The sequence below is a fragment of the Mustela erminea genome, chromosome 12 (genome assembly GCF_009829155.1).
Source record: "Mustela erminea isolate mMusErm1 chromosome 12, mMusErm1.Pri, whole genome shotgun sequence".
Taxonomy (NCBI): domain Eukaryota; kingdom Metazoa; phylum Chordata; class Mammalia; order Carnivora; family Mustelidae; genus Mustela; species Mustela erminea.
The window spans coordinates 8836053-8862474 of record NC_045625.1 but is presented as its reverse complement, the minus strand read 5'-3'; the positions used below and the strand labels follow the sequence as shown (position 1 = coordinate 8862474).

The 26422-nt window shown below is 44.3% G+C and overlaps 1 long non-coding RNA gene across 1 annotated transcript in view; it reads left to right on the top strand.

Moving 5' to 3' along the window:
• LOC116570997 overlaps positions 1-13404 on the top strand; it is a 34546-nt gene extending 21142 nt beyond the window's left edge. Inside the window, exons 3-5 of the long non-coding RNA XR_004277639.1 lie at positions 2642-2683; positions 12695-12757; positions 12972-13404. This is a non-coding gene — a long non-coding RNA (uncharacterized LOC116570997). The remainder of the gene's footprint in view (positions 1-2641; positions 2684-12694; positions 12758-12971) is intronic.
• Positions 13405-26422: the final 13018 nt, after the last annotated feature.

The following is a 26422-nucleotide window of genomic DNA, read 5'->3' as shown; positions in this document are numbered from 1 at the left end:
CTAACTACTAGATTGGATGCTTAACGTGGTGATTTTCCATCTTTTTGAAGCACTTTCTTCTTTCAGTATTGCTTTCCATATTTTTAAAATATAGTACTTTTATTTTTGTTAAATTTTCTAAATGGGGTGTGTTAGCCATCTATTTGTAATTTATTTCTAATTTTATTTGTTGTCAGAGTATATGATCTGCATGTCTTGGAGTTTTCAAAGACTAGTCTGGTCTAGCTTTTGGTTATTTTTATAACTGTTCCATAGATGCTTGAAAAGATTAATTTAGGGGCTCCTGGGTGGCTCAATGGGTTAAGCCTCTGCCTTCAACTCAGATTATGATCTCAGGATCCTGGGATTGAGTCCCGCATCTGGCTCTCTGCTCAGCAGGGAGCCTGCTTCCCCCTCTCTGCCTACGTGTGATCTCTGTCAAATAAATAAATAAAATATTTTTAAAAAAAGATTGATTTATCTCTAAATTTTAAGTACAGGGTTCTAAACAGATTTACACATTCAGGCTCGTTAACTGTATTGTTCAAGTTTTCCTTATCTTTACTAATTTTATTTTTCATCTGCTTGACATGTATATGAGGGAGAGTTTATTAAACATCTCCCTTTGTGATTGTGGATGTGTCTGCTTTTCCTTATAATTCCAGCCATGTTTGGCTGTATAAAATTTTGAGGTTGTTGTTAGGTGCATACAAATTTAAGATTCTTAAATGTTTTTGGTTTTTTGGGGGGGCAAGGAGAGAGAGGGAGAGAGAGAACTTTAAGCAGGCTCCATACGCAGCATAAGCCCAACATGTGGCTTGCTATCACGACCCTGAGAGCATAACTCAAGCCAAAATCAAGAGTCGGAGACTTAACTGACTGAGCCACCCAGGTGCCCTAAGATTCTTACATCTTTTCCCTTAATTGTTTTGTATCATTATGTAACATCACTGTTTATCTCTACTTTTGCCTCAAAATCTGTTTTGCCGGATGTTAATATAGCTACACCACTTTCTAAGTTATTTTTTAATTAAATTTCTCTGATTTAACATTTTCTGTTTTTTTATATTCAGTCTTCCTGAGACGTAATCTTACACTGCTTATAGCTGTTCGCTTTTTTCTTCCCCAGTCTAAGCATCTTTGTCTTTGAATTGGCAGAGTTGGTCCACTTGTATTTATTTTTAGTGCTAACTTGTATTCTGACCATCTTGTGCTGTTTCCTATGCTTTCTACTTATTCTCTCCCTGCTCCTATTTTCTGCCTTGTCGGTGATGGATCAGATTCCTTTATTCCCTCCCTTCCTTTGTTCTCCTCCAGTGGTTTGGAAGTTCTAGCATCTATTTCTCTGCTTTCAGATGATAAGCTTAAATTCTTATAACTCATTCTTGAGTTACCAAAGTCCAGGTTAGTCCGTATTCACTCCCTTCTCCTAACCTGTCCAGGGATCGGATGACCACTCCCTCCCACACTATGCATGTTATTTTGTCTAGAAATATAATTCTGCATTGTTTTAAGACTTATCCAAATTAATTATCTATTTAAGGTCTGGTCTCTCACCTCAGGGCTAGTGAACTTTAGTTTGCACATCTACAGCTCTGGTTTTTAAAAACATCCTTCTTGATTTCTCATATCTGAACATTTTCATTTATGTGTATTTATATATGTGTGTGTGTGTGTGTGTGTGTGTGCGTGAGAGACAGAAAGAGAGATTGAATAGGTCTGTGTTTTGAAAATTTTGTGGAATATTTTATATAGGATTTCTAGGAAGATTCTAGATGAGAGCAGAAAGGGGCACCGCATTATTTCACTTTGCCATATTGAGTGGCGTTCCAATTTTTTGGCATTTATGTATATGCACTTAGAGAAAGTAGTTTTGCTGTGGATTTTTTTTTAACATATAGAGTATCCTATTGTATATGCTCTTCTGTATCTTTCTTTTTCTATCAGTAATAGCATCTTTCCTGTCAGTATCTATGCATCAAACTGATTTTCACCATTGGAGTTTATTGCATAGTATGGATTTAATATAGTTTATTCAACCACATTTCGCTTGGACGCTAAGATTATTTCCAGATTTTGCTATTAAAGGGAATGTTGCAGTCAAAATCACGTACTAGCTGCCTTAGGAATGCATGCCAGGGTTTCTGTAAGAAGCAAAGTTGTGGTGTTATATAGAATATTCATTTTTTCATTTTGATGCTGCCTAAATGCCCTTCAAAGTGGGAATGCCATTCTATGTACATTTTCATTTACATTTTATATTCCTCTCATACTGTATAAATCTTTTACCCCCATCCTGTCAACACTTGTTATACTCGATCTTGAAAAAAATTTGCTGAACTCGTGGTTGTAAATTGTTCCTTTATTTTACTTTGCATTTCGTCCCGATTACTAGTAAAATGAAACATCTTTTATGATGTGATTACTGCCCATTTGCATTTCCTTTTCTGTGAATTGCCTGTTCATAGTCTTTGTCCATTTCCTATTCTAGTTTGTCTTTTTCTTAATGATTTGCAAGACTTATGGCTTATAGAGTAGTCAACTTTTACTAAACGTTGCATTTATGGCTTTTGGGTTTCGTGCATTATTTAAGAAGCTTCCCAGGTTGATCATATAATCTCCTATATTTCTCCTCACACAATTGTTTTGTGTTTTGCTTTAGGACTTTCATCCCCTGGAAAATTTTCCTTATGGATAGTGTGAGGTAAGGATTTACTTTTATTTTTTCATATGTCAAGGGGTATATAACTTCCTCGCCTATTTGATATGGCATCTTATTTAGATTAATAAATCAATGGATAGGATATATGTGAACTCGACTCAGTTCTCTTACCTGTTGATTTCTCCTGTACCAATGTCACACCATTTTAATTTCTCACCATTTTAATTTGCAAAGTTATGAATCTTATAGATGAACACAAACATTATGTTTAATGTTTATTCAGTAAATGTGTGTGCATTTGCTCTTCCATATTAATTTTAGAATCAGCTTGTAAAATTCCACGAAAAGTTCTCTAGAGTTGCAGTCAATATATTGACTTTAAAGATTATTTGAGGAAGAGTTTCTTTTGTATTCCAAATGCTTTGATCTTTTGAGTTGCTCAAACTTTCCTCCTCAACTTCTTATTTTATTGCATTTAGGTTTGAAAATATAGCCTTCTTTCTATAATAAATATTTCTTGAGCGCTGACATTATGTCGGCCACAGTGTTAGGCACTGAGAATCAGTGGTGACAAGACTGTCATGTTCTCTGCCCTCACGTGGCTTACATTTCCTTTGCGGGCTAGGAAAGGGTTTCATTTTTTTTTTAAAAATGCTAGGTGCAATGTGTAAGATTATGTATTCTATGTCTGTACATTATAGATTTTGAAATGTATCTAGTAAATAACCTTATTAATGAAGTTATTCATAGCTTCCGTATTTTTATTTCTTTTTGCTACTTGATTTGACAAAGCGATGCAATAATATTAAGGTATCCTATTAAGATTGTGATTTTGCTAAATTCATCTTGGTATTCCTAATAGCTTTTGCTTTGTAGATTGCTTTTTTTAAAATGCTACCGTTTATTAGGTTTTTTAATAAAGAAAATGTTAAAAAATATCCCATAATCTCACAATCCAGATAATCCTCACCGAGTCCCCAAACACACACACACACACACACACACACACACACACACACTCTTCCACCCATGATTTAGGAAGTGTAGATTGCACAGAAAACAAAAATTCAAGTTTCCTGCTTCACTACCCCTCCTGAGGAAGGCAGCCACTGTCGACAACTTGGCAGATTTTGCTCGAGATCACCTTCTTTCCCTCCAGCATTGTTCCACAGAGCCTCATGTTTCTGGAATGCCAGTGATGAACAGAGAACTCTCTCTAATGATATAGCCTCCATGTGTCTTGGAGTAGGTGTTTTTGGGGCTGCGCCCAGCGCCTGTCGCCAGTGCATCTTGCTTTGGAATCGCTTAGGCCTTCCAGAGCAGTGCTTCTGAGACATTTATGTGCACACAGATCCCTGGAGACATTGATCAAAAGCAGATTCTGATTCAGTGGTTCTAGGATAAGATCCGAGATTCTATGTTTCTAACAAGCTCTCAGGCAATAGCCCGGGCTGCTGGTTCATCAGCCACGCTTTGAATAGCAAGGTCCTGTCCTTAAACTTGTCTGCCCTTTGGCATCCCCTGGGGAGTTTTATAAACTCTGAGTGCCTGAGTGCCACCCCCAGAAATTCTGATTTAATTGCGAAGGGTCGTAGCTTACACAGGGCAGATTAAAAACTCTCCAGGTAATTCCAGTGTGCAGCAAAGTGTGAGAACCACTGTTCTAAAGAAGCCTGCGTCCTCATCCTCGTACTTCGCTTTTGCTGTAAAACCGCTCTTGGCAGATGCCTGCGCTGAAGCTTCAATCGAAACTCATTGTGACCTGTTTTCCTGGGGTCCTGGCGAGGACCAAGATCCCCAAGGGGGCAGACTTGCTTTGTTCCGTGCCTCAAGGAGATTTTCTCAGCAGTTTCTTGTCCTCCTGTGTTTCACCTTTTGGGAAGGCACTGTCTTAGGAGGTCCCCCAGAGTGAGAGGGAATGAAATCAGAAGGTCTGGCCATTCAGAAAGCATCCACTGAACAAACAAATATTGCCCAGTGCTGCTTCCTAAATGGGATAATCTTGCCCCGGAGATCTAACCTCGGCCCGCCTCCATCTCTCATTGTCCTGCTCGGCCCCCATTTCGTTTGTCCTCCCTTTACAGTGCCTTTCCTTAGAAAATGCGGTTCTCAACGTGGGGTCCCTGGGCAGCGGCCTGAGTGTCACCTGGGAATGGGTTAGAAAGTCAGAATTCTCAGGCTCCTCCCCGGTGTTACTGATCAGAAACTTGGGGTTGGAGCCCAGAAATCAGTGTTTTATCAGACCCTTCAGGGGATTCTTATGCCTACTCGAGTTTGAGAATGCTTGCCCACGATGCTGACTGATTTATTTGATCTGGGATGGTGCTCAAGCATCACTGTGTTGAAAAGGTTCCCCAGGTGATTCTCATGTGCAGCGGGAGCTACGAACCACTGCCTTAGAGAATTCTAATGCCTTAGATTTATCAGCCCATTCTCCTAGGGGCCAAGTAATAACTTGATCTCCAGCTATAACGGTTCCATCACCTTGAAACTCCCTTTGTAACGCTTCTACTATTTTGTGCCACTCTTCTTCCTCTTTCCTCTCAAATTTGTCCAGATTTTCTGTAACTCCTTGGTTTAGATGCCCTGGGGTCTTAAGTCGAGAGTTCCCGGTTGCTCCCAGTGATACGATACACTGTGTGTACGTGTGTGTTTGTGTGCACATGTGCGTGCCTGTGTGCACCCGTGTGTGCATATGCACATATATGTGTGCATATCTGTGTGTGCATGTGAGTGCTTGTGTGTATGTGTGCATGTACATGCACATGCATTTGTGTGTTTATACATGTGTGTGCGCATGTGTCTGTGTGAAAGGAGCCGTTTCACACGGGCTCTCTGGGTGTGGTTCCCTTGGGGAGAATCATTCTGCTCTTTGGCACGTTTCCTTGCGCACCGTTTCTGGCGTAGTGACAGCTAAGATGGGGCCCCTTCTCTAATTCTCCATCTAACTTTTCCTTTCTGTTAGTCTCTTCTGCTTCAAGGTCCCATTTGACATTTCATAGCCATCCAATCTGCTCCAAAGTTCTCAGTGTTTCTCTTCCACCACTCATTGTTTTCTTTTTTCCACTGCTCCCGCTCTTATAGTCTGAAGTATACTTTTTTGTGTAAACCTCAACTTTCTGGACGACTTAATTCTTAGAGGCAGAATCCTCCACGGACATCATTTCTTAACCTCTCTGTAGTTTGTGGGTTTAAAGTCATTTTATTGAGGTATTTCGCTATGAACCTAAGAAGACAGCACATCTCTTTGTAACAGATTCCCTCTTCCTTTTTATTGGTACATTAATAAAATATGCTGTTCTCCTGAGCGTGGATTCTGAGTTTGGATCTCTAAAATCCAAGGCTATGATTATTCCAGAGCCAACTTTAGACCACATGGTAGGGAGTATGACCCATACAGCCTATGGGCAAGTCATATAAATGCAGAGTTTCCCTTGGCCCTGAGTGTACCACAAGACAACATAGAAGGGCCTGGAATGGTGACTGCCTACCTGTGCTGTCTACCTGACTCTCATACTAAGAGTATACAGGTGGAGGCTCACACATGTACGTTGTGTAACATATATGGAAGTTGAGCACAGTATAAATGTTACAAAAATAACCGTAAAAAGGAAAAGTAGTTGTTCCTCCCCTTAATGTCAAAAAGGTTAACATTGTAGGTGCTTAATGGCCTCCCAAGATGTGCATATTTTTGTCTCTAGAACCCGTGATTATGTCACCTGACATGGTAAAAGGGACAGGCTGGTGTATTAAGTAAAGGATCTTGAAATGGGGGCATCAGACTGGATTATCCCGGTGAGGTCTAACTGTAATCCCTAGAGTCCCTGTAAGAAGCAGGCAGGAAGTTCACGGTGAAGAAAAGTTGATAAAACAATAGAAGCAGAGGGAGAGGGTTGGAAGATGCTATGAAAGAAGATTGCTATGGAAGAAGCTGGCTTTGAAGATGGAGGAGGGGTCATGAGCCCAGGAGTGCAAAGTGTTCTGCTGCATCTTCATTTTCCCCTCCCATGAGACAGCAACTTTCAGCTTTTAGTGATCTCTTCTGCTATTTGCCTTTGTACTTCAAGGCAACGGTTTATGCTGCTAGTTCCACATTCTGGAAAAAATATCTGTTGACTTTCTAGTGAGAATCAGATGAAGATTTAATTCTTTTTTTTTTTTTTTTTAAGATTTTATTTATTTATTTGACAGAGAGAGGGAGACAGTGAGAGCAGGAGCAGAAGCAGGGGGAGTGGGAAAGGGAAAGCAGGCTTCCGCCAAGCAGGGAGCCTGACATGGGGCTCGATCCCAGGACCCTGGGATTATGACCCAAGCTGAAGGCAGATGCCAAGTGAGTGAGCCAGCCAGGTGCCCCAAAGATTTAGTTCTTTCACATCACATCATACACTTCCCTTCTTCTCATTCTTCCAACATGATTATATCACAACTTTTATTAATCAAATACTCAATATTTATATAATTAGTCCTATGCAAAGATTGGTCACAGCTGAGCCACATAGTGTACTATTAATACATTTCTTTTCCTGTACAACTTTTGTTTTTCCCAGCGTTAACAATTTGTTTCTTTTTTATATTTGCCTGGTTTTCTCATTCTTGACCACTTGTGCTTCAGACTTGCCAATGAACTAAAATACCCCTCCAGATATGATGATCAAACTCACCAGATAATCTATCATATATTTTTTTTTCTCCACTGGACATAGCTCTTCTGCGGCCTTCCATATTCCTGTGATGCTCCAGGGTGATTTTTCTCCAGGCTTCCATGGCATACGACTGTCCTCTTTGTACATTTCCTTCCCATCATTCCCTCTGCCTTTCTGTTGGATCTCACGTCCCATATTACATGCTTTTCTCTTTCTTGGTTTTCTCTGTCATTTAGCCATAGCATATCTTCTTAGCACCCTGAAAAGGAATGCAACGGCGCTGATACATATTTTTAAATCTTGCATGTCTAAAAATGTATTTATTCTTCTTTCACAGTTAATTGATAACTAGGTGAGACTCAGAATTCTTGGCTGGAAATAATTTCCCCTTATCATTTGTAAATCTTTGCCCCACATTTTCTAACTTCCAGAGTTGCTTTTTGGAAATTCCATACCATTCTGGTTCCCAGTTCCTTGTGTACAACTTTGTTCATTTCTGAAAATTTCTAAGATCTCTCTTATTCTTGGTGTTCTAAGATTTCTAAATAATATCCCTAAATTTTCTCATATTTTGCTTTCTATTTTAAAAAATTATCTCTATCTTTTTATTCTAACTCTTGGATTCTCTAAAGTTTACCTTCCAGCCTTTCCGTATTCTCTCAGTATTCCTTTAAAAAAATACATAGATCGCATTCTAATCTCATTTTATGGCTGCAGGGTCTTATCTTTTAGAGGATATTATTTATAGAGGTTTAGTCAAATGTTTCCCAGCTCCCTATAGTGTCTCTCTTTCCTCCTACCTGCCTTTTCCTATGTACCTAAATCTCTGGTCTCTGTCTTTCATTCTAGAGACTTCTACAAGTATCTGGAGATAATTGTCTGTCATTCATATTTCAGAGTATTGTGTACGGACCTGACTGGAAGCTCTGTGTACGTGGGTGGGGCTCATCCCAGGGTGATCGGAGACCCACTGGCGGTTTCACTGGAGGGCCTCTGGTGGTCTCTGTAGACCTCTTCCCTTGTCCCAGGCAGTTTTCCCAGAAAAGAAACTTTCCAGTTGCCTGAAACGTGGAGGGAGGAGGCACAGAGACAGCGCTTAGCCATCGGCCCGCATCCTGAGCACCAGGAGAGGACAGGGCTGCTAGTTTAAGTGTGGGCCTCACCCTGTGCTTAGCTAATGTTGCAAGTCAGGAGCCTCCAGCCAATCTCCCAGAGCGTAAACTTCGTGTCTCTAGCTGTGGTGGGAAGTGTGGTTGGTCCCCTGGCCGACTGAGGCTTGAACCTTACTTCTCATGTTACTCCCTCCCAGCCCCCTTCGGAAGTACCTAGCCTCCATCCCTGAGCCTTTTTCAGGTCTCTGGGGCCAGTTGGCTTCCCTTCCTGCAGGCTCAGATTTCAGCTTTCCCTACTCTGCAAGTCAGTGGCCATCATCCGTTTTCCTAGGTTCCAAAATTTAGTTAATAACTCCATCTGCTTTTGTTTCCTCCCCTGTTCTCTGTACCCTGTGGGTTTATACATCTTGAAATTCCATTAGAGCCCATTTGGGTAAGATCTCAGGAGTGAGTAGAAACAAGCACATCTGCGGTCATCCATTTTATCTCAAGTTTCCTTTCGCCATTGTTTTCTTTGCTTGAGCCATATCTATTCTCTCTCTGATTCTTCTTCTTCTTTTTTTTTTTAGATGTATAGTTTTTGTTTCTGTTTTTGTTTTTTTTAAGATTTATTTATTTTAGAGAGAGCAAGTGAGAGTGAAAGCATGCATGAGCAGATGGAGGCAGGGGCAGAGGGAGAAAGAGAGAATCCTCAAGCTGACTTCCTGCTAAGTGTGGAGCCAATGCAGTACTTGATCCCAGGACCCTGAGATCATGACCTGAGCCAAAACCAAGAGTCAGACATTTAAATGACTGAGCCACCTAGGCGTCCCTCTGTCTGATTCTTGAACATGTTAAGTTCCTTCCTGCCACTGGGCCTTTGCACATGCTCTTTCCCCTCTTCTGGAACATTCTCTCCTTTCACTTGCTCTTCACTTGGCTGTGGCTTATCGTACATATCTCAACTTAGAAGTCACCTCCTCGGAGAGACCCCCCCCCCATACCCCCAATCCTGAGACTTCTCTCATCGAAAGCAACTCTAGTAGCTCTCTCTGCACAGGCCAGAATTGCTTGCTCTGGACCGTCTGTGGCCCCCTTCCTCCTTCATAGGTGCCGGAGGTTTTCAGAAAGAGGGAGAGAAGGAAGGAAAGGCAGTTTCCTCTGAGAGCCTTGAGGACCCTGCTGGAAGCCCCCAGGCCTGGCGGTTGCCTCACCTACCTTCTGGCCATATGTCAGCAGCCTTAAGAGCCGAGCTGGGGCCTGAGCTTCCTCCCAGCAGCAGGCCAGGATTGAAAGGTCAGCAGGAAGACGCCTGCCCTTTGTCCTCTCAGCCTCCTTGCTCATCTGGGACTTTTTACTCACACTCTGTTGATGGCTGCCTCTGTCACACTCGTCTCAGCCATTCCTCCGTGTCTCTCTTTTTGTCCCGATCGGAGTGTCTCTCTCTGGGCCCCTGTTCTCTCCGCACTCATGTCTCCGGCTCCGCCCCTCCCTCCTGCTCGGCTCCCATTCGCCCTTCGCCTCCACCCACATCGTTTTCCCTTTGTCTTTCTCCGCGTTCCTCCTGCCCCCTCGCTGGCTTTGAGAACGCCTCTCTCTGCCTGGCACCCCCCACCCCGCAACACAGACAGACACACACACACACACACACACACACACACAGAGCACCTCTGAGCCCTTCCCCGGCCTCCGCTCAGGTGCACGGTCGGTGGGGGCCTTCGTGCGGTGGGGCCCCAGGTGTGGTGTGGCCTGGTGGCCGGCCGGACCGCCTGGTGTCTAACACTCTTGTAAGGTTACTATTTATCTAGTGCAACCGAAGTTGGCACACACATCTGGCGCCTGGTACTTAGTGCAATTATTTATGATTTCCACCAAGATTTAAAAGCTCATCGCCGGCCTTGTAATGCAGTAACTGATTGCGCTGCTAATGTAATTAAGAAAAGATTATGATGTCCACGTGGCGTACCAGATGGTGGCATTCATGGTAATCGGCGCGCACAACTGGCAGACAACTGCACAAGGGCAGCCGAGCGGAGGCAGCTGGAGACCAGCGTCTTCCTCCAGCCACTCAGGAAGGAGAGAGGCCGCTGGGAGCGCTGGACAGGGCAGGGTGGGGGGCGGGGTGGACAGAGAGAGGCAAGGACAGCTGGAGAGGGTGGGTCCGTCGCCCCGGACCTGCAGCTCCTAAGCTGCGGCCTCTTTGTTCCTGCTCCCGCACTCCCACACACTCACGCACGCAGAGCACACACACAGGCACCCACGACACACGTGCTCCAACTGCCGTAAGGGACTTTTTCCTTCATTTACTCCAAAGTATTAAATGACTAGTTCAGTTTGCTTTTGCAGCTCGTTGTCCTCAGACCGGAAACCGGATTGATAAATAAAGCATACAAGATCCCGTTCCTTACGGAGTTCGACAGACTAGGGAAGAAATAAGCATTGATCGACTAACCACAGGAATAAGTGTAAAATTGAATTGTGATCAGTGTTACAGATGTGAGGTGGATGGTGTTATGAGGGTTTTCACCGTGTGCTTAACTTGGTCAGGGAGTTCAGAGAAAGCTTCTGTGAGGAGGTGACACCTGAGACGGGCTCTCACCCAGAGATGAGAGGAGGGAAGGGTGTTTCAGCCGAAGGGACACAAGCAAAGGCCCTGGGGTTGGAAAGGGGGCATGGCCAATACAGTGCCCAAGAATAGCCAAGGTTGCCTAGGGCACTGTATTGAAAAGAAACAAAACTGAGGCCAAGAGTTCTTAGATTATTTATTTATTTATTTGACAGACAGAGATCACAAGTAGGCAGAGAGGCAGGCAGAGAGAGAAAGAGGGAAGCAGGCTCCCTGCTGAGCAGAGAGCCCAATGTGGGGCTCCATCCCAGGACCCTGAGATCATGACCTGAGCCAAAGGCAGAGGCTCTAACGCACTGAGCCACCCAGGCACCCCCAAGATTTCTAATAAAGCTATAGTTGTTCAGACATTGTGCCATTGGCACAAGAATAAACAAACTGACCAGTGGAACAGAGGAGAGAATCTGGAAAAAGACCCACACATAGATGATTACCACATTTATGACAAAGGTGACACCATAGTCCAGTGGGAAAGAGGTGGCTTTTTCAATAAATGGTGCTGGGGTAATTGGATATCCACGTGAAAAAAAGTGTCTGTAAACTCCTGCCTCCCATTAGACACAAAAATCAATTCCAGACAATTTGTAGAGCTAAATGTGAAAGGGAAAACAGTAAAGCTTTTAGAGGAAAACATAGGAGACCAGTCGTGTGACCTGGGCGTAAGGCAAATCTGCATTAACAGGACACAAAAAGGCTAACATTTTAAATGAGGAAAAAAATTCATCAATTGAATGTACTAGAATTAAGAAATTCTGTTCCTAAAAAATACCAGCAAGATAGTGAAGATCTTAACTAATGGAGTGGGAGAAGATGTTCACAACTCAAATATTTTACAAAGAACTTGGACTCAGAATATGATTTTTTAAATGGCTACAAATCAGTAGGGGAAAAAAAACGGACAATTCAATTTTTTTCTAAAAAAGGCACCTTACAAAAGAAGATGTTTCCAAAGGCCGGTAAACATATGATGAGATGCTAGACTTTATGAGTCATCAGAGTCATGCAAACGAAAATTACAATGAGATACCACCACTGCCCCCTATCAGAGTAGCTAAAATTAAGAAGATAAAATATCAAACACTGAAGAGGGTGGGAAGAGTGGAAACCCTTGCAAACTACAGGTGGGAATGTACCTTGGGACCTTTTTGGCGCACTGTTTGTCCTTGCCTGCTAAAGCTGAAAATACGGATAGCCAGTGACCTACCCCTAAACGTATTTTAAATGTGTACCAAAGACATGAACTAAAATGCTCCTCGTTTACCACCTATAATAGCCAAGAACTCAAAACTGCCTACGTGCTTGTTAGTAACATGGATGAATTTATCAAAATCGAGCAATTGCTGTATGTTCACACATTGGGATGCTACCCAGAAATGCAAATAAATGATGCTTGTTACATCCCGCATGAATCTCATAGATCCATTTATGAGTGAAAGCAGACAGAGTAAAAGCATAGTCACCATTTCCATCTATATCAAGTACAAAAACAGGCAAAACTAGCCCATGGTGTTGGAAGTCAGAGAATGGTTCTCCCTGGGGAAGGAGAGGCTGAAACAGGACACAAAGTTGGCTTCTGGAGTTTGTGGTTCTCTGTTTTGTGCTCTGGGGACTGGTCGCATGGGTGGCCTGTTCAAGTTCTTGCAGCTGTATACCTCGGACACATGTGTTTTTCTCTGTGTGTGTTATGCTTCAGTAACAAGTATGAAGGCAGAAGAAGCAAGAGGCCAGTGTGGCTGCAGCGGGGGAGCCTGAAGAGGTAAGTGGGGGGAAACCAAGCAGTGCCCACAGGCCCTGTCATGGAACAGTGAAACCATTAAAGGGTTTTAAATGAAAGTTGGGGTGGGAGTGGGGGGTGGGAAGTGGGGGTGATGTGATCTGTTCTGCATTTCATACAGATCAGCCCAGACCTTTGTGTACAGATGACTGACTGACTGATCCGTGTGTGTGTGTATCTCCTTTTTCTCCTCAAGCTTCCAAAAAGCCGTGAAAAAAAATAAAAAGGATATACACTTACAGTGATGAAAAGAACCAGGAGGGGAGATATCACGGCTAGACCTTTCAGCGAATTTCTGGAAGCTAAAAAGTGGATGGGAGAGAGGTGTTGATGGAGCCGCTCAAGGGACCCTGGGCTTCCGCGCAGTCTGAGGGCTCTCTTGACGAAACGATTTGCTCCCACAGAACCCACGAGAGCCTTCATCTCAGAGATGCCACCGTTTGCAAAGAAAGTGGGAGGGACCAGTGGGGCCTAAACCAAGCTGGCAGGAAAGCCACTGACTTCTGTCCCTCCCACACTACGCCTACACACAGACTGCAAAGAACAATCAAATAATAAGAAGGGACTCTGAGGGGTGCCCGGGTGGCTCAGTGGGTTAAGGCCTCTGCCTTCGGCTTGGGTCGTGGTCCCGGGGTCCTGGGATCGAGCCCCGCATTGGGCTTCCTGCTCGGCGGGGAGCCTGCTTTCTCCTCTCTCTCTCTGCCTGCATCTCTGTCTACCTGTGATCTCTGTCTGTCAAATAAATAAAATCTATAAAAAAAAAAAAAAGGAAGGAACTCTGAGAAATTAAACAATGAATTGCTCAAATGAAAAAAGTTTAATAGAACGCAAAGATGAATTTAAGGAGATCTCCCAGAACATAAGAGCCAGGTAAAAGAGGCAGGAAAATACAAGAAGAAAATAGGAATAAAGGATTTATTTAAGGATTTCAATACCTGACTCATGGTCATTCCAGAAAATATTAATTTAAAGGGGGGAGGTGTGGGAGGAAGAATTAACAAAGAAATAATGCAAGAAATTTTCCCAGAGTGGAAGGACATTTGTCTCCAGAGCAGATCCACTGAATGCTCGAGAAATTGAATGCCTAAGAACCCATATGTAGTCACGTTGACATGAAATGTCAGAACCCCAGAAACAGAAGCTGTTAAAATCTTCGAGGAAGAGAAATATGTGTTACCTGGGAAGGATTGCATGCCAAAATGGCATCAAATGTCTTCTGACAAGAGGAGATGCAATGTTTTCAATGTCCTCAAAATTTTGAAGATGATTTTCAGTGAGAGTTTATATGCCCGACCCAACTTGATCGATGTAAGAAGAAAGATCATCTCTGAAAATTTACCTCCAGTGCATCTGTTTTAAAAGAAATTGCTTACAACTGCGCTCCAGCAAAATAACAAAATAAACCAAGGAAAAGGAATACGTGATGTCCCAGAAACAATGGACCAGAAGAGCAGCAGAGAAACTCTAGGAAGGAGACAATGCAGTAGATCGAAGGAGGAACAGTCCACATTGGAGGCGGTGTCTCCTGGGAAGGGACAGTGTCACAGAATACAGAACACAAAGGGGGAGTGGTGGTGGCTGGGGACCATACAAATAGGAAAATGTCAAGTAGCACAGGGCAAAGGGCAGGGGAATGTGATACCCAAGAAGATATAACCCTAATACACTACTTGGCTCTTCAGTGAACAGTATTTAAATAGTGTTTTCTGTGAGCTAAGCCCTTACCTATCCCAGCAATGAATAACGTTTAAGATCTGTATGTCGAGAGACAGAAGTGGAAGCGTGTTATCAGAAAGTATCAGAGGTCCTGTAAATGGAAGCTAAAGGGGCTGGAAGTTGCCTCTGGGGTGAGGGCTAAGGGGACTAGGGTTGATACGGGGTGGAGATCTGTTGTCCTTCACGACTGCATTTAATACTTGGATGTAATTTTTTAAATTGTGATTTCACTCTGGCTGCAGAGTGAAATCTGATTGGAGGAGGTCAAGGCCACAGGGAGACGGGTTAGGAGAAAGCTGCAGCAGGGCAGGCAAGAAACAAGTTTGTCGGACTAGGCTGGTGGCAGCAGAGACGGAGAGAGGATGGATACACACTTGCTTAGGAGGACACGAGCGTGGGACCTGCAGTGGGCGGGGTATAGGGATGCTGAGAAAGACGGAGACCTGCGTGGGACCTGCAGTGGGCGGGGTATAGGGATGCTGAGAAAGACGGAGACCTTGTGTCTTGCTTGTGTGTTTTGAATGGACAGTGGAGGCATCTACTGAGAATCCTGGCTAAGAACTAGGTCATGAGGAGAAAGTAGACTTCAGTCGGACACATGCTGAATCGAGGTGCTTTGGGGACATTGAAGACATGCCAGGTAGACAGTTGTAAACACATCTCTGAACTCAGATCAAATATCCAGGGACAGATAGTGACTAACGTTGCTAACAGATGAGATCCCCACGGAAGATAGTCCAATCCAGGTGCCCTGGAGGGATTGAGTGAACAAGAGAGGGAAGTACCCGATGCGGTAAGATTGACACGAAGTCTCACATGGTTGCAGGTGGCACAGATGTGAACCCATTCACACGGTCACAGTGTCCTTACAAGCACTTTATAACCCAGACGCCCACAGATTACCCCGTACTTTACATTATAGATCATTTAAGCTCACATCCCAAGTGCCATGGAAGGTGTCCCCCACTGTCTGGGTGCCCATATAGACTCCCAGGTCGCCATGATCTGTAGCCGCCCTCACCACTATTCCCAGCCCCTGCCTGTGGCTCTGACCTCCATCTTCGACCGTGTGAACAGACTCTCCTAAAGACTTGAAGCTGTGGGGGACAGTGACAGAACACAGCAGGAAGCAGGTTAAAACTCAGTGTCAGACATCACCATTCCTAGAAGTGTATTGCCTTGGCCGTGACTTTCCATGGAATCCCCGCCTTGTCCCCCGTTGGGTCCTCTTGCTGCTCACTGGCTTTCCCTCCCACCTCCTTTTGTCCTGTTTCTGTGCTCCTCATCCCCTGCCTCCTGGGCTGTCCTCAGAAATTCTGCTGAGAAATCCAGCTCTCCCTTGGTTCCATCCTTTGCCTTCCAGGCCTTGCCAGGCCACTTACAACACTCATGGGGGCCAGCAATGTACTTTTCGAAACAAAGAACCATCTCCCTTGAGATGAATTACATTTGTCCTCTACGGCGGCAAACTGGCTGCCTTCTGTTCATTCTTTAAAAAAAAGCTCTTACGCACATACACTCTTTGCAGACGTGCACCCTCACCTTGACATTCAAATAAACACACTCACGTGTGGGTGTGCGCACACCCAACTGCATGTACACTGTCCACCTGTCTGCGTGTGCTAGTATCTGGGTGTGGTCCCGTTCTCTGCTGCTCCGGCCACTGAGCTGTTCTGTCCTAAGGGAGTGTCCTGTTCCTTTTTTTTTTTTTTTTTTTAAATAATCTCCACACCCAACATGGGGCTCATACTCACATCCCCGAGATCAAGAGTCACATGTTCTACTGACAGCCGGTGGGGCCCCACAGGAGTGTTCTGTTCTTGAACTGGTGCCTGTCCCCTGGGGAAGAGGCATCCATCTAGTTTCAGCCCAGAAACTGGAACTGAGCTGTGATCCTGAGATTATGGGCCATGGCTGTGCCCCCAGAAATGTGATCTGTCACAGTGTCACCAAAGCAGTCCTACCCTGAGCAAACAAGCCAGGAATTGTGGGCTATGGTAGTCAGAATAGTGGTCCCTCTGAGATGTGCGGGTCCCAGTCCCTGAAACCTAAGGGTATGTTACCTCTTGGTAATGCCAAAGGACCATTGCACACGTGATCGGCCAGAGACCTTGAGACGAACAGAGTGGGGCCCCTGTGACCGTGATCATCGTAGGGAAACAGGGAACTGGGAGAGTCAAGAAGGAGATAGGACGACAGAAGCAGAGGGCAGTGATGTGAGGCTGGCTTTGAAGATGGAAGGAGCCTCGAGCCAAGACATGCAGACAACTTGTAGATGCTGGAAAAGGCAAGGGAAGACTTCTCCCTGTGAGCTTCCAGGAAGAATGCAGTCCTATCCACATTCTGATTTTTGCCCAGTGAAATCCATTCCAGACTCTTAGTCCCTAACTGTGAGATAGGAAGTTTGTGTTTAAGCCACCAAACTTGTGGTCATTGGTCATAGCAACATTAGGAAACTAACATGGGAGCTCTGCGATGTTGCCAGTTCTTGGAGGAAGTATGGACGGTAGGGAGGGAACACTAAGATGACACCCAGAGGGGAGGGCCCTCTAGGGGGACTCAAGGCCAGGCCTTCCTCACCTCCCTGTGGTTATCTGAGGGGCTCAACCAAGACTAAGGGAAAATCGTGTGCCAGGGGCCTGGGGAGCAGTCATAGGGCAGAGGACTTCAGGGACTAAAAGGACCACTGCCTCCCTGGGACTGGGTGGTGTGGCAGCAGGAGAAGGTTGGAAGACTAGGGAAGGAGTTGGGGTTCATCACTGAGCAGCCCCTCCCCCAGAGTTCCCTTTCCTGGAAGAAAACTTGCAGACACTGAGTCTCCTAGGAATGGCTGCCCAAGACTCCGTGGGGCTGGGGCTGGGGCTGAGGAAGGGGCAGACACTGCCATCCCACAGGACTTTGAAAGGGACTTCAGGTTCTTTGGCCAATTCATGCCAAATCACTGGCCCCAGAGAGAGACCAGTGAATTCTGACTAGTGTTAGTTTACCAGACTGGGAGCTCCTCAGGTGCAGGTCTGTCTTTGGCCCATTTCTGGACCCCATGGTAGGGCCAGCAGTTCTGCAAATGCCAATGAGCACGTGTAGGGGAGCAGCAAGGGACAGGAGCCCCAGACCGACCTGGGACAGCTCTGAGAAAGGGTGCTCTGGGGCCCATGCAGGGACCCAGCTATGTTTTGGGGCCTCTGGGTTGGAAGATTCCAGAGTACCTCAATCTTAGTTACTCATGCACCTGGATGAGATCCTGAATAGCTCTCTTGACTTTGTGTTCATAATTCCAGGCAAGGGTTCTACTGGACCATCTATGGCAGCACAACATTGAGTATAATCCTAAGAAATGACCTTGGGCAAATGTCTTGATTTCTCTGGTCCTCCATTTCTTTCTTTGTGAAATGGGTCTCGTCGTAGTATCAAACTCAAAGTTCTGTTATAAGGACTAAGTGAAATAATGAATATAAACTTCCTGGGATATATTAAGTATTCGAGAAAAGGTACCTTTCCTAATCAGACTTCCAGCACCCCTGGCCACTTCTCCCATTCCACTGTCCTATTGGTAGAGTTTCTCGAGAACAGGTAGGGAATCCTAGAAATTACTTCTGAGAATTTACCTACAGATGCTGAAGGACAAGAAAGCAAAAGTTCATAGTGGTATTTACAATGGTAGAAAATGGAAAATCTACATCTCCAAGTCTAACAGTAATGGTATTTTTGAAAAACCAAAATGGATTTAAGGAAAATAGTGTGCATCCATCTAAAGAAATATGAGCATGTTCTAGCAATGATGATAATGTGTATATTTGGAAATGGAAAGATGTTCATGATGTATCATGTAAAAAAGCCATTATTAGAAATTATGAGTGTAGAAGCCCATTTAGGCGTATGCGTGTGTGTGTGTGTGTGTGTGTGTGTGTGTGTGTATTAGATACATACACACACCATAGGAGCATATACATACATATCTTGGATATTTGCACACATCATAGGTGCACATACATATACATAACTATAAAAATCACGTATGCCTATATGTGTGTTCATATTTGTATATGGTTTTATGTATATACAAAAAAATTAGGAAAGTAGTCTGAAACTAAGTAGACCCAAAAATTAACAGTGGAAGTGGTTATCACTGGTTAGTGGAATTTTAGATGCCATTTATTTCCTTCTCTATAGTTTTGTGCATTGTCTGGAAGAAATTTTCACTGCATGTGGACTAGCCCTTTTTCATGTTTTTAAATACATTTTTTAGACAGACTAGCAGGATGGATAATTAATGACATATCATGAAACCACCAATCAGCTTCAAACATATACTACTTTTATTAAAAAGAATTATTTGAATTTATTTCAAAAATATGTGCTCACTATTATTCAGACAATACAGAAATATAGAAAATCTCTTGTCAATCTCCCTAACCACTGAATTATGAAAGTTTATTAAAAATTTGAAATAATATGAGAAAAATGGCCAATATTTTTCAATGGAGAATCTTTTTTTTAATTTTTTATTTTTTATAAACTATTCAGTCAAGAATCTTAATATAAAAATGTCCATTCTCCCAACACTGATGTATAAATTTAAGGTAATTCCCATTATATTACCATTTTTGTTTTTATTTATTTTTTAAGAGATTTTTATTTATTTATTTAACAGAGAGCACAAACAGGGGGAGCAGCAGAAAGAGAGAAGCAGGCTCCCCGTAGAGGAAGCCCAGTATGGGACTCAGTCTCAGGACTCTGGGATCATGACTTGAGCCAAAGGTGGACATTTAACCAACTCAGCCACCCAGGTGTGCCATTTTTAACTGAATGGATATCATGCTTATAAAGTCCATTTGGGAGAATTAATGTCTGACAGTGGCCAAAAAATATTTAAGTGGGGAGGTCTTGCGTTATAGATATTAAAATATAAAGTCACCAGAATCCAATAATATTGCATTGACGTAGGATTATTGTATTGGCAGAAAACTATGGAACAGAATAAAAAGCCCATAAATACATCTGAGTATATATGGGAACTCAATATATAATAAATGTTTTGCCTCAGTAAGAACAAAAAAAAAAGGTTAATAAATAATATCGGAAAAATCACCTTAGCTATTTGTAAAAAAGTGAAGTTGGATCCTCACCTCACACCATATAAAAAAATTGAATCCCAATAGATTAATAAGACTTAAATGTAAAAATAAAATACAAAAACCGTAGGAGAAATTTTAGGTGAATAGATGTATAATCCAGAATTATAAAGGATATTTTTATAGGATTTTAAAAGGATTATGACAGGAAATCTAGAGTCTATTAAAAAATGCATATTTAGCATAAAATTTTATCTTATCCAGTTAATTTTTTGATATTGTTATATCTTGGTCCTCAAATCCCCCTTTGCTTATTTTTATCTTTTTTGTGCTGAGGTTTTCTCTTTGATCATTCGTGATTAGCATATTTTTCTTCATGTCCTTGAACACAGTTATAACACTGCTTTAAAAGGTCTTATTTCTCAATTCCAAGATCTGAGGCACCTTGAGATTGGTCTCACGGTTGCCTTTCCTCTTGAATATGGGTTACATTTTCCTTTTTCTTCATATGTCTAGTAATTTTGGATTGTATCCTGGATACTATCAATGGTAAGTTGTAGAGGCTCTGGATTCTATTATGGTCCTCTGGGAGGCTATTGATTTTTTTTATTTCATCAGCAAGTTAACTTGGCTGAGCTCAGACTCCAAACTCATGCCGCTCCCTGCCTGGTAGGCAGCAGCTGGAATCTCTGTTCAGAAGCCCCTTTAGGCTTCTCAGAGTTTTTCCACTGAAGTCTTTGCTCAGAAAACACTCTGATGTTTGGGTGAGGTTTAGAAGCAGACTTGCCCCTCCATGGCTTTCTACTTTCTGGTATCACTTTCCAACCACTGTGGAAGCCCCACATTTCATCCTCTGATTCCTCAACAAGTAAGAATTCAGATTTCTATCCAAGGTTTAGCTGACTCACATGGCACTGCCTGGGGCCTGGCCTGAGGCACAAAGATGTAAACATGAGAAACTCAGTTAATGGTGTTCCCTTCCAAGTGTTAGTCTCTCTAATTTCTGCCTGGTTGTGATCCCATCACTTTCAGTCCTTCAGGAGCCTTCTTTCTGAAGCCTTTTTAAAATTATTTTGTCCAGAATTTCTAGTTGTTAGCTGTCAGGGAGATCGTCTTCTACAAGGCACCTTATTGGAGGTGGCACTCTCTGACTACATAAAATTTAAATTTTTTTTTAGATGGCTAAAGGTTCCCATAAACAGAATGAAAAGATGAACAGTAAGTTGGGAGAACAGATTTGCCAGGGCTCATGGCAAGATAAAGAGTTAATTTCTACCTCTTACAAATTGTTAAGAAAAAGATGAAGTATCCAATAGAAAAATGTTCCCAGGATGTGAATAGGCTCAGAGAAGAATAAACCCAAATGACCAATAAACATATGGAGCAACTTCCTAGTACTCAGGGAAATGCAAATTAAACTAACTCCTTGCCCATCAGATTGGCAAAAATTCAAAAGGATGTTATCACCTACTACGGATGGGGGTGGGAGGGAAAGTATATTTTCATACTTAACTGGTGAGAAGGAGCATTGATGCTGCCTTTTTGGAAAGCCATATAGAAAAAAAAAATCTGTTTAAAAACTTAAACAAAATTTAAAACCCACCTTTTAACTCAACCATCTCACTCATAAGAATTTGTCCCCCTTCCAAAAAAAAAAAAAAAAATTGGTCCCATAGAACTAGACAGTGTCTGAATAGGACAACGTTTAAACCATGACACATTTATGCTATGAAAGAAGACGTAGCCAATAAGAACAGATTCACTTCATAAGGGTTCCCACAATATTATTAATTAAGGAAATATGTGTAATAGTATCATTTTATCAGACAGTGATCTACAAGCCCTTTATGTGTATGACTGCATGGGCACGTAAGGATATGAAAGGATTCATAACATTTTAACATCAGTTTCTGGAATATCAGGAGAGGACCAGGGAGATGGAAAGGGGGGTAAAGTCTTTTCTTTTTTTTTAAGTGTTTGAAGTGTCTGGTGGGAAGAGACCCCTGTATGATATGATACATTCATATAAGGATGTGTGTGGAAGCAGAGTAACAGAAAGGTGCTTGAGGCATGATATCAAAGGTAAATGGTTAGGTTCAGGGGATTACTCTTATACACTTCTATTTTTACAAAAAGTCTTTTAATTAAGTATAAATCACATAATGGAAAACTTACAGCTATTTTTTGTCATGAAAAAGATTTTAGGGGCACCTGGTTGGCTCCGTTGGTGGAGCATGCAACTCTTGATCTCAGGGTTGTGAGTTCGAGCCCCACATCGGGTGTAGAGATTATGTTAAAAATGAAATAGAAGGAAGGAAGGGAGGGAGGGAAAGGAAAGGGAAGGAAGGGAGAAAGAAAGAAAGAGGAAGGAAGGAAGGAAAGAAAGAAAAGAGAAGAGAGAAAGTAAGGGAGGGAACGGAAAGGAAAGAAAAGATTTTAAAACTACAAAAGTTGACTTCCTCCCTAGATGATGTCATCTTGTCCATGGCTTCCTGTATGCTGATGTTTGTCGAATTTTTATCTCTGCTCCTAACCACGGTCAGGAGCTACAGGCTCACGAGTAAGCATTCTGCTCAACAGCTGCACCTTCAGGGCATCTGAAAGGCGACAGAGTCGGTGTGGCACGATGCCGTCCCCTTCGGCGGGCTTTTGCTCATCTTTCCCATCCCACCCCCGTTTAAGCAATTGATCAGGCCCTTCTAGGTCCGATGTTGGAAATTAGTCCTGATTCTTCTTGTCTCTCCGGTTCCATACTCAGTCCTAGGGCAGCCCCTCTCAGGTCCGTGTACACAGTAGGCTCTCCATGCCGCTATGTCTGCGCTAAGTTTAGTTAAGGTGGTGTCTGCCGTATTGTGCCTTTGTAAAGGAAACTTCTATTCAAAAATTGAAAAGTGATCTGTCGAATGACACTTTGACATTGTGGGAATGTTCTGTGTCCCCAGCATTTTATCCAATGATCTCAACACCCATGAGGAAGCTTTATTTGAATCGATTTTTATGTTGGTGATTACAAAATGGTAGTTTCTCTCATTTTCTCATTTCTTGTGTTTTTAATCTATATTGTTCTGTGGAGAACTTTTCTTCCTGTCCTGTCTTTGAGTATTGATGTGGATTTGTGGATTATTTTTTAATTCAATGTGCTGTAATCCATTTTTGTCATCTTTTTTTATGCTCAAATTTTCAAAAGTTGGCCATCTCTGTCAAGCTGTCTTTTGACATGTCCTCATCAGTCTCGCAAGACACCCTTGCTTTCTGGCACAACAGAACTGGGATAATTGGGAACATTGAAATATAACTTTATATTGGATTAAACACGGGCGTGATCATGGTAGTGTGGTTGTGTTGGAGAATGTCCTTGCTCTTAGAAGATGTTCTGAGGTCTCATGGGATGCAATGTTGTGATGTCTGCCACTAACTCTCAAAAGGGGGGAGAGAAGAAGGAACAAATAGCACAAAATTTCAACAATTGGTGAAGCTGGCATAGATTAAAACTATGCCTTCCTTTCAGCCTCTTTGTAGAGTAGTTGAATCTTTTCAAAATAAAAGTCACAGAAAAAACAGGAGCCACTAGACCTGCCCTCCAGAGCCGCCATGTTGATTGTCACCACTGTCGTGCTGTCTGCACACCTCCTTCCTGGTCCCCCTTTCTCCCTTCCCCCTGCACTCCATTCTCAAAGAGCTGCCAAACGAAGTGTTTTAAGACTTAAATCAGAACTAGACATTGCCTTGCCTGAAGCTCTCCTTGCCTCCTGAATAGAAGTGAATTTCTTACCTAGGTCTCTAGCCTTCCGTGGTCTGGCCTCTCCCTGCCTTCCATCCTCACCTCCTGTCCTGCCCTTGCCCATTCGCTTTGCCCAGCCTCAGTGCCTTTACGCAGGCTTTTCCCACCATCTGAACACTTTTGTCCCAGATTTTCACATGGCTTTTTCTCATCATTCACACTTCTACTCAATGCCACCTCCGCCAAGAAGCCCTCTCTGCCCACTTTAACTTAGCTCCCCACCTATTCAGACTCTGACCTTCACCCAACTTAATTTTCTCCTTAGTGCTCATTTGTTGGGATGTAACACACCCCAGAGCAGAAACCGTGTCTATTCAACACTGTAACCTTAGCACAAAGGACACAGCCTCACACATAGTAGGTGAACAGTAAATACTCACTTAATAAAATGATGTAGATGCATCCCTAGATGTGCTTGTGCAGCAATGGCACACCCACATAGAGGAGCAGCCCAAGTGCCCACGAGGTACCTGTAGAGAAGTGGAGTTGTATGGAAACATCCATGAACAAACGTAATGCTTCTGTCATTCCTGCGCTCACTTGTACAGTGCACATGAAGACAGATACACTCACACAATAATGCTTAAACATATATCCAATAGTCTGTAGATTTCAAACATCGACATAGATACAGACGGGCTTACATAGTCTCTCTCTCTCTCTCTCACACACACACACACACACACACACACACACACAAAGAGATGCTCAGGACATAAATGAATACCTCCTCCTCCCATACTCTTGCACATGGTTACCTGCACACACTTTGCCTTTGCCTGGTCTAGGCTTTTACATCCTTGCTAAGCCTGGTTTTGTGGACACTGCTGGGCTGCTCAGCAGCCCTGGGCCAGGAGGGCCCCAAACCTCCTGGTAATGCTCCTCTCCCAGGACAGATGATCTGGGAGGGGGCTGGGGCCACTGGGCAGGTGGCCCTTGATTTACAGCTGCTCCAAGGCCGCTACGTGGAGCAGTAATGTCACAGAGGCCATTAGTTGTCTGGGCCGAGCTGTAAAACACACTGGGCTCGGCCCCCTCTGCTCTGGTCACACTCACTTCTGTAGTCACCCAGCCTCCCCAGGGCAGCCCCTCGGTTCCAAAAGCAGTGACCTCTCAGGGCTACATGGTAAGGAGACAAGGGCCTCAGGGAAAGTCCTCAGGGCTCCCCAGGTGCCTACCTATAGGGCGGGGCTGAGTGTGACCCTATGGGGGGGGCAGGCAGAGAGTAGTGATCCTCAGAAATTTGAGGTAAACTGATGTGTGCTGTGCCCACATACAGCTAGCACAGGCAGCAGCTGAGTCTGGAGCAGGCTCTGGTTCACCAGGACAGGGGCTGAGAGGGTACCTGGCCCCCCAGGTGGGCTTGGCTGGCGCCTTGACCTCCTAAGGCCCACTCAATGCCAGGCCCGGAGAGCAGACCAGCCCTAGAACCCAGTAGCTGGTGCAGGCCAGACTGTCCACCGCTACCTGCCTGGCCCACCAAGGACTCCATTCTGAACCCATGAATTCTCGGGCTGGATGTCTCCGTAACCCCAGATGCCCAGGTGGGAGGCCCTGAGGAGACCTTCGTGGCCAGCTCTTGCAGACTCCTGTCCCTGTGGAGCCTTTGGGTGACATCCTGTGCTAGGTAGGCTCAGGAAGTGGAGGGGCAGGTTTCCAAGGGGTCCTGAAGATATGTTCTGAAGCCTGGAAGCTGGACAGAACACAGTTCGTTCGGGAGACGCAGCTATGAACAAGACCCAGCACAATGGAGGGCCGAGGTGGGGAGGACATGGCGCGCTCAAGACAGGAGAGAAGGCCAGTCCGGCTGGAAGGGATGGTGAGGGGGTAGATGGTAGGTGGGCGACCACAGGCAGGTGGTGCCCAAACCCTGTAGCTCAGGATGAGGATTTGGGGCTTGAACCTAAAGGCACTGCGGAGCCACAGATGGTCTAGAGCAGAGGAGTGATGTGATCTGATTTGTGTCCCGTGCCAAGTGATGCAGCACATCATTTCATTATAGGAGTGCGGAGGTGGTCCAGGACAGGAAAAGGGACGGAAGACGTTTTGTAGAGTGTTAGGGGCTGTGCACCAGTCCTGTTTTTTGCCAAAGGAACACTGCTTAGGACCAGTGTTCAACCAAAAGGCTGGATTTCTTGCGTCCGTCTGTCCATGCATCCGTCCATCCATCCATCCTCGTATTCATGCATGCATTCCTGTATCCATCAGCATGTAGGCCTCATGGAGATGAGAAATAAACCAGGTCCTGCCATCCAGCGGTGTTCAGTAGAGAAGGAGGAAAGGGAAGAGGCAGCACCTGGGGTCAACATTTATGGAGCACCTAATGTATGCAGGACACCGAGTCAGGCAGCTGACAAGCAAGATCTTTTGTCTTCATAGTCACCTGTGGGATGGGAAGGAAGCTCCTTCCCATCCCATTTTATAGACAAGAAAACTGAGACTCAGGGAGGGAAGCCATCTGCCCAAGTCCTCACAGAGGGCTCTGGGCCCAAGCAGAAAGGGCCTAGAGAATGATAGAGAGCATCCGGAGGCTCTTCAAGGGTCATTTCTGCCCTTGTCTTCAGGCCCTGTGAGGTTCTGAAGTTCCCAGAAAGGATGAGACCCCGGGGGATTGGCCCAGCGGCCCAAGCGCTGCCTCCCCCTCAGCCCGTGATTAATGCCTGACAGTCCTTCTACTCACGGGGAACTCATCAGACTAATATTTCCTGATGTGAACTCCGGGTTGCCCTAGAATGAGAAATCCCAGCCCCCTCGCATTCTGTGCCCCCAGATGAATGGGCTTCCGTCCCAGGGTCTGTGAGTGATGCGGCCCGTGTCTGCAGAGGGGGGTCGATAAAGGCTCTTCATCAGCAGAACTGTAGCCTCTCCTGGCTGGCCAGCTGGCCCTGGTCCCCCTCACCATGCTGCTCCCAGCAGGCCCTGGACTGTTCATCACAGATGGGGAGGCCAGGCCAATGCCCAGCACATGGGGAGGGAGGGCCTTGGGAAGGTAGGGCCAGGCCTTCCCCAGCCCTGCCCCAGATACCAGCGCCCTGGGGCAGGGCCCTGGGGACCAGAAGGAAGGGGCAGGTCTGCTAA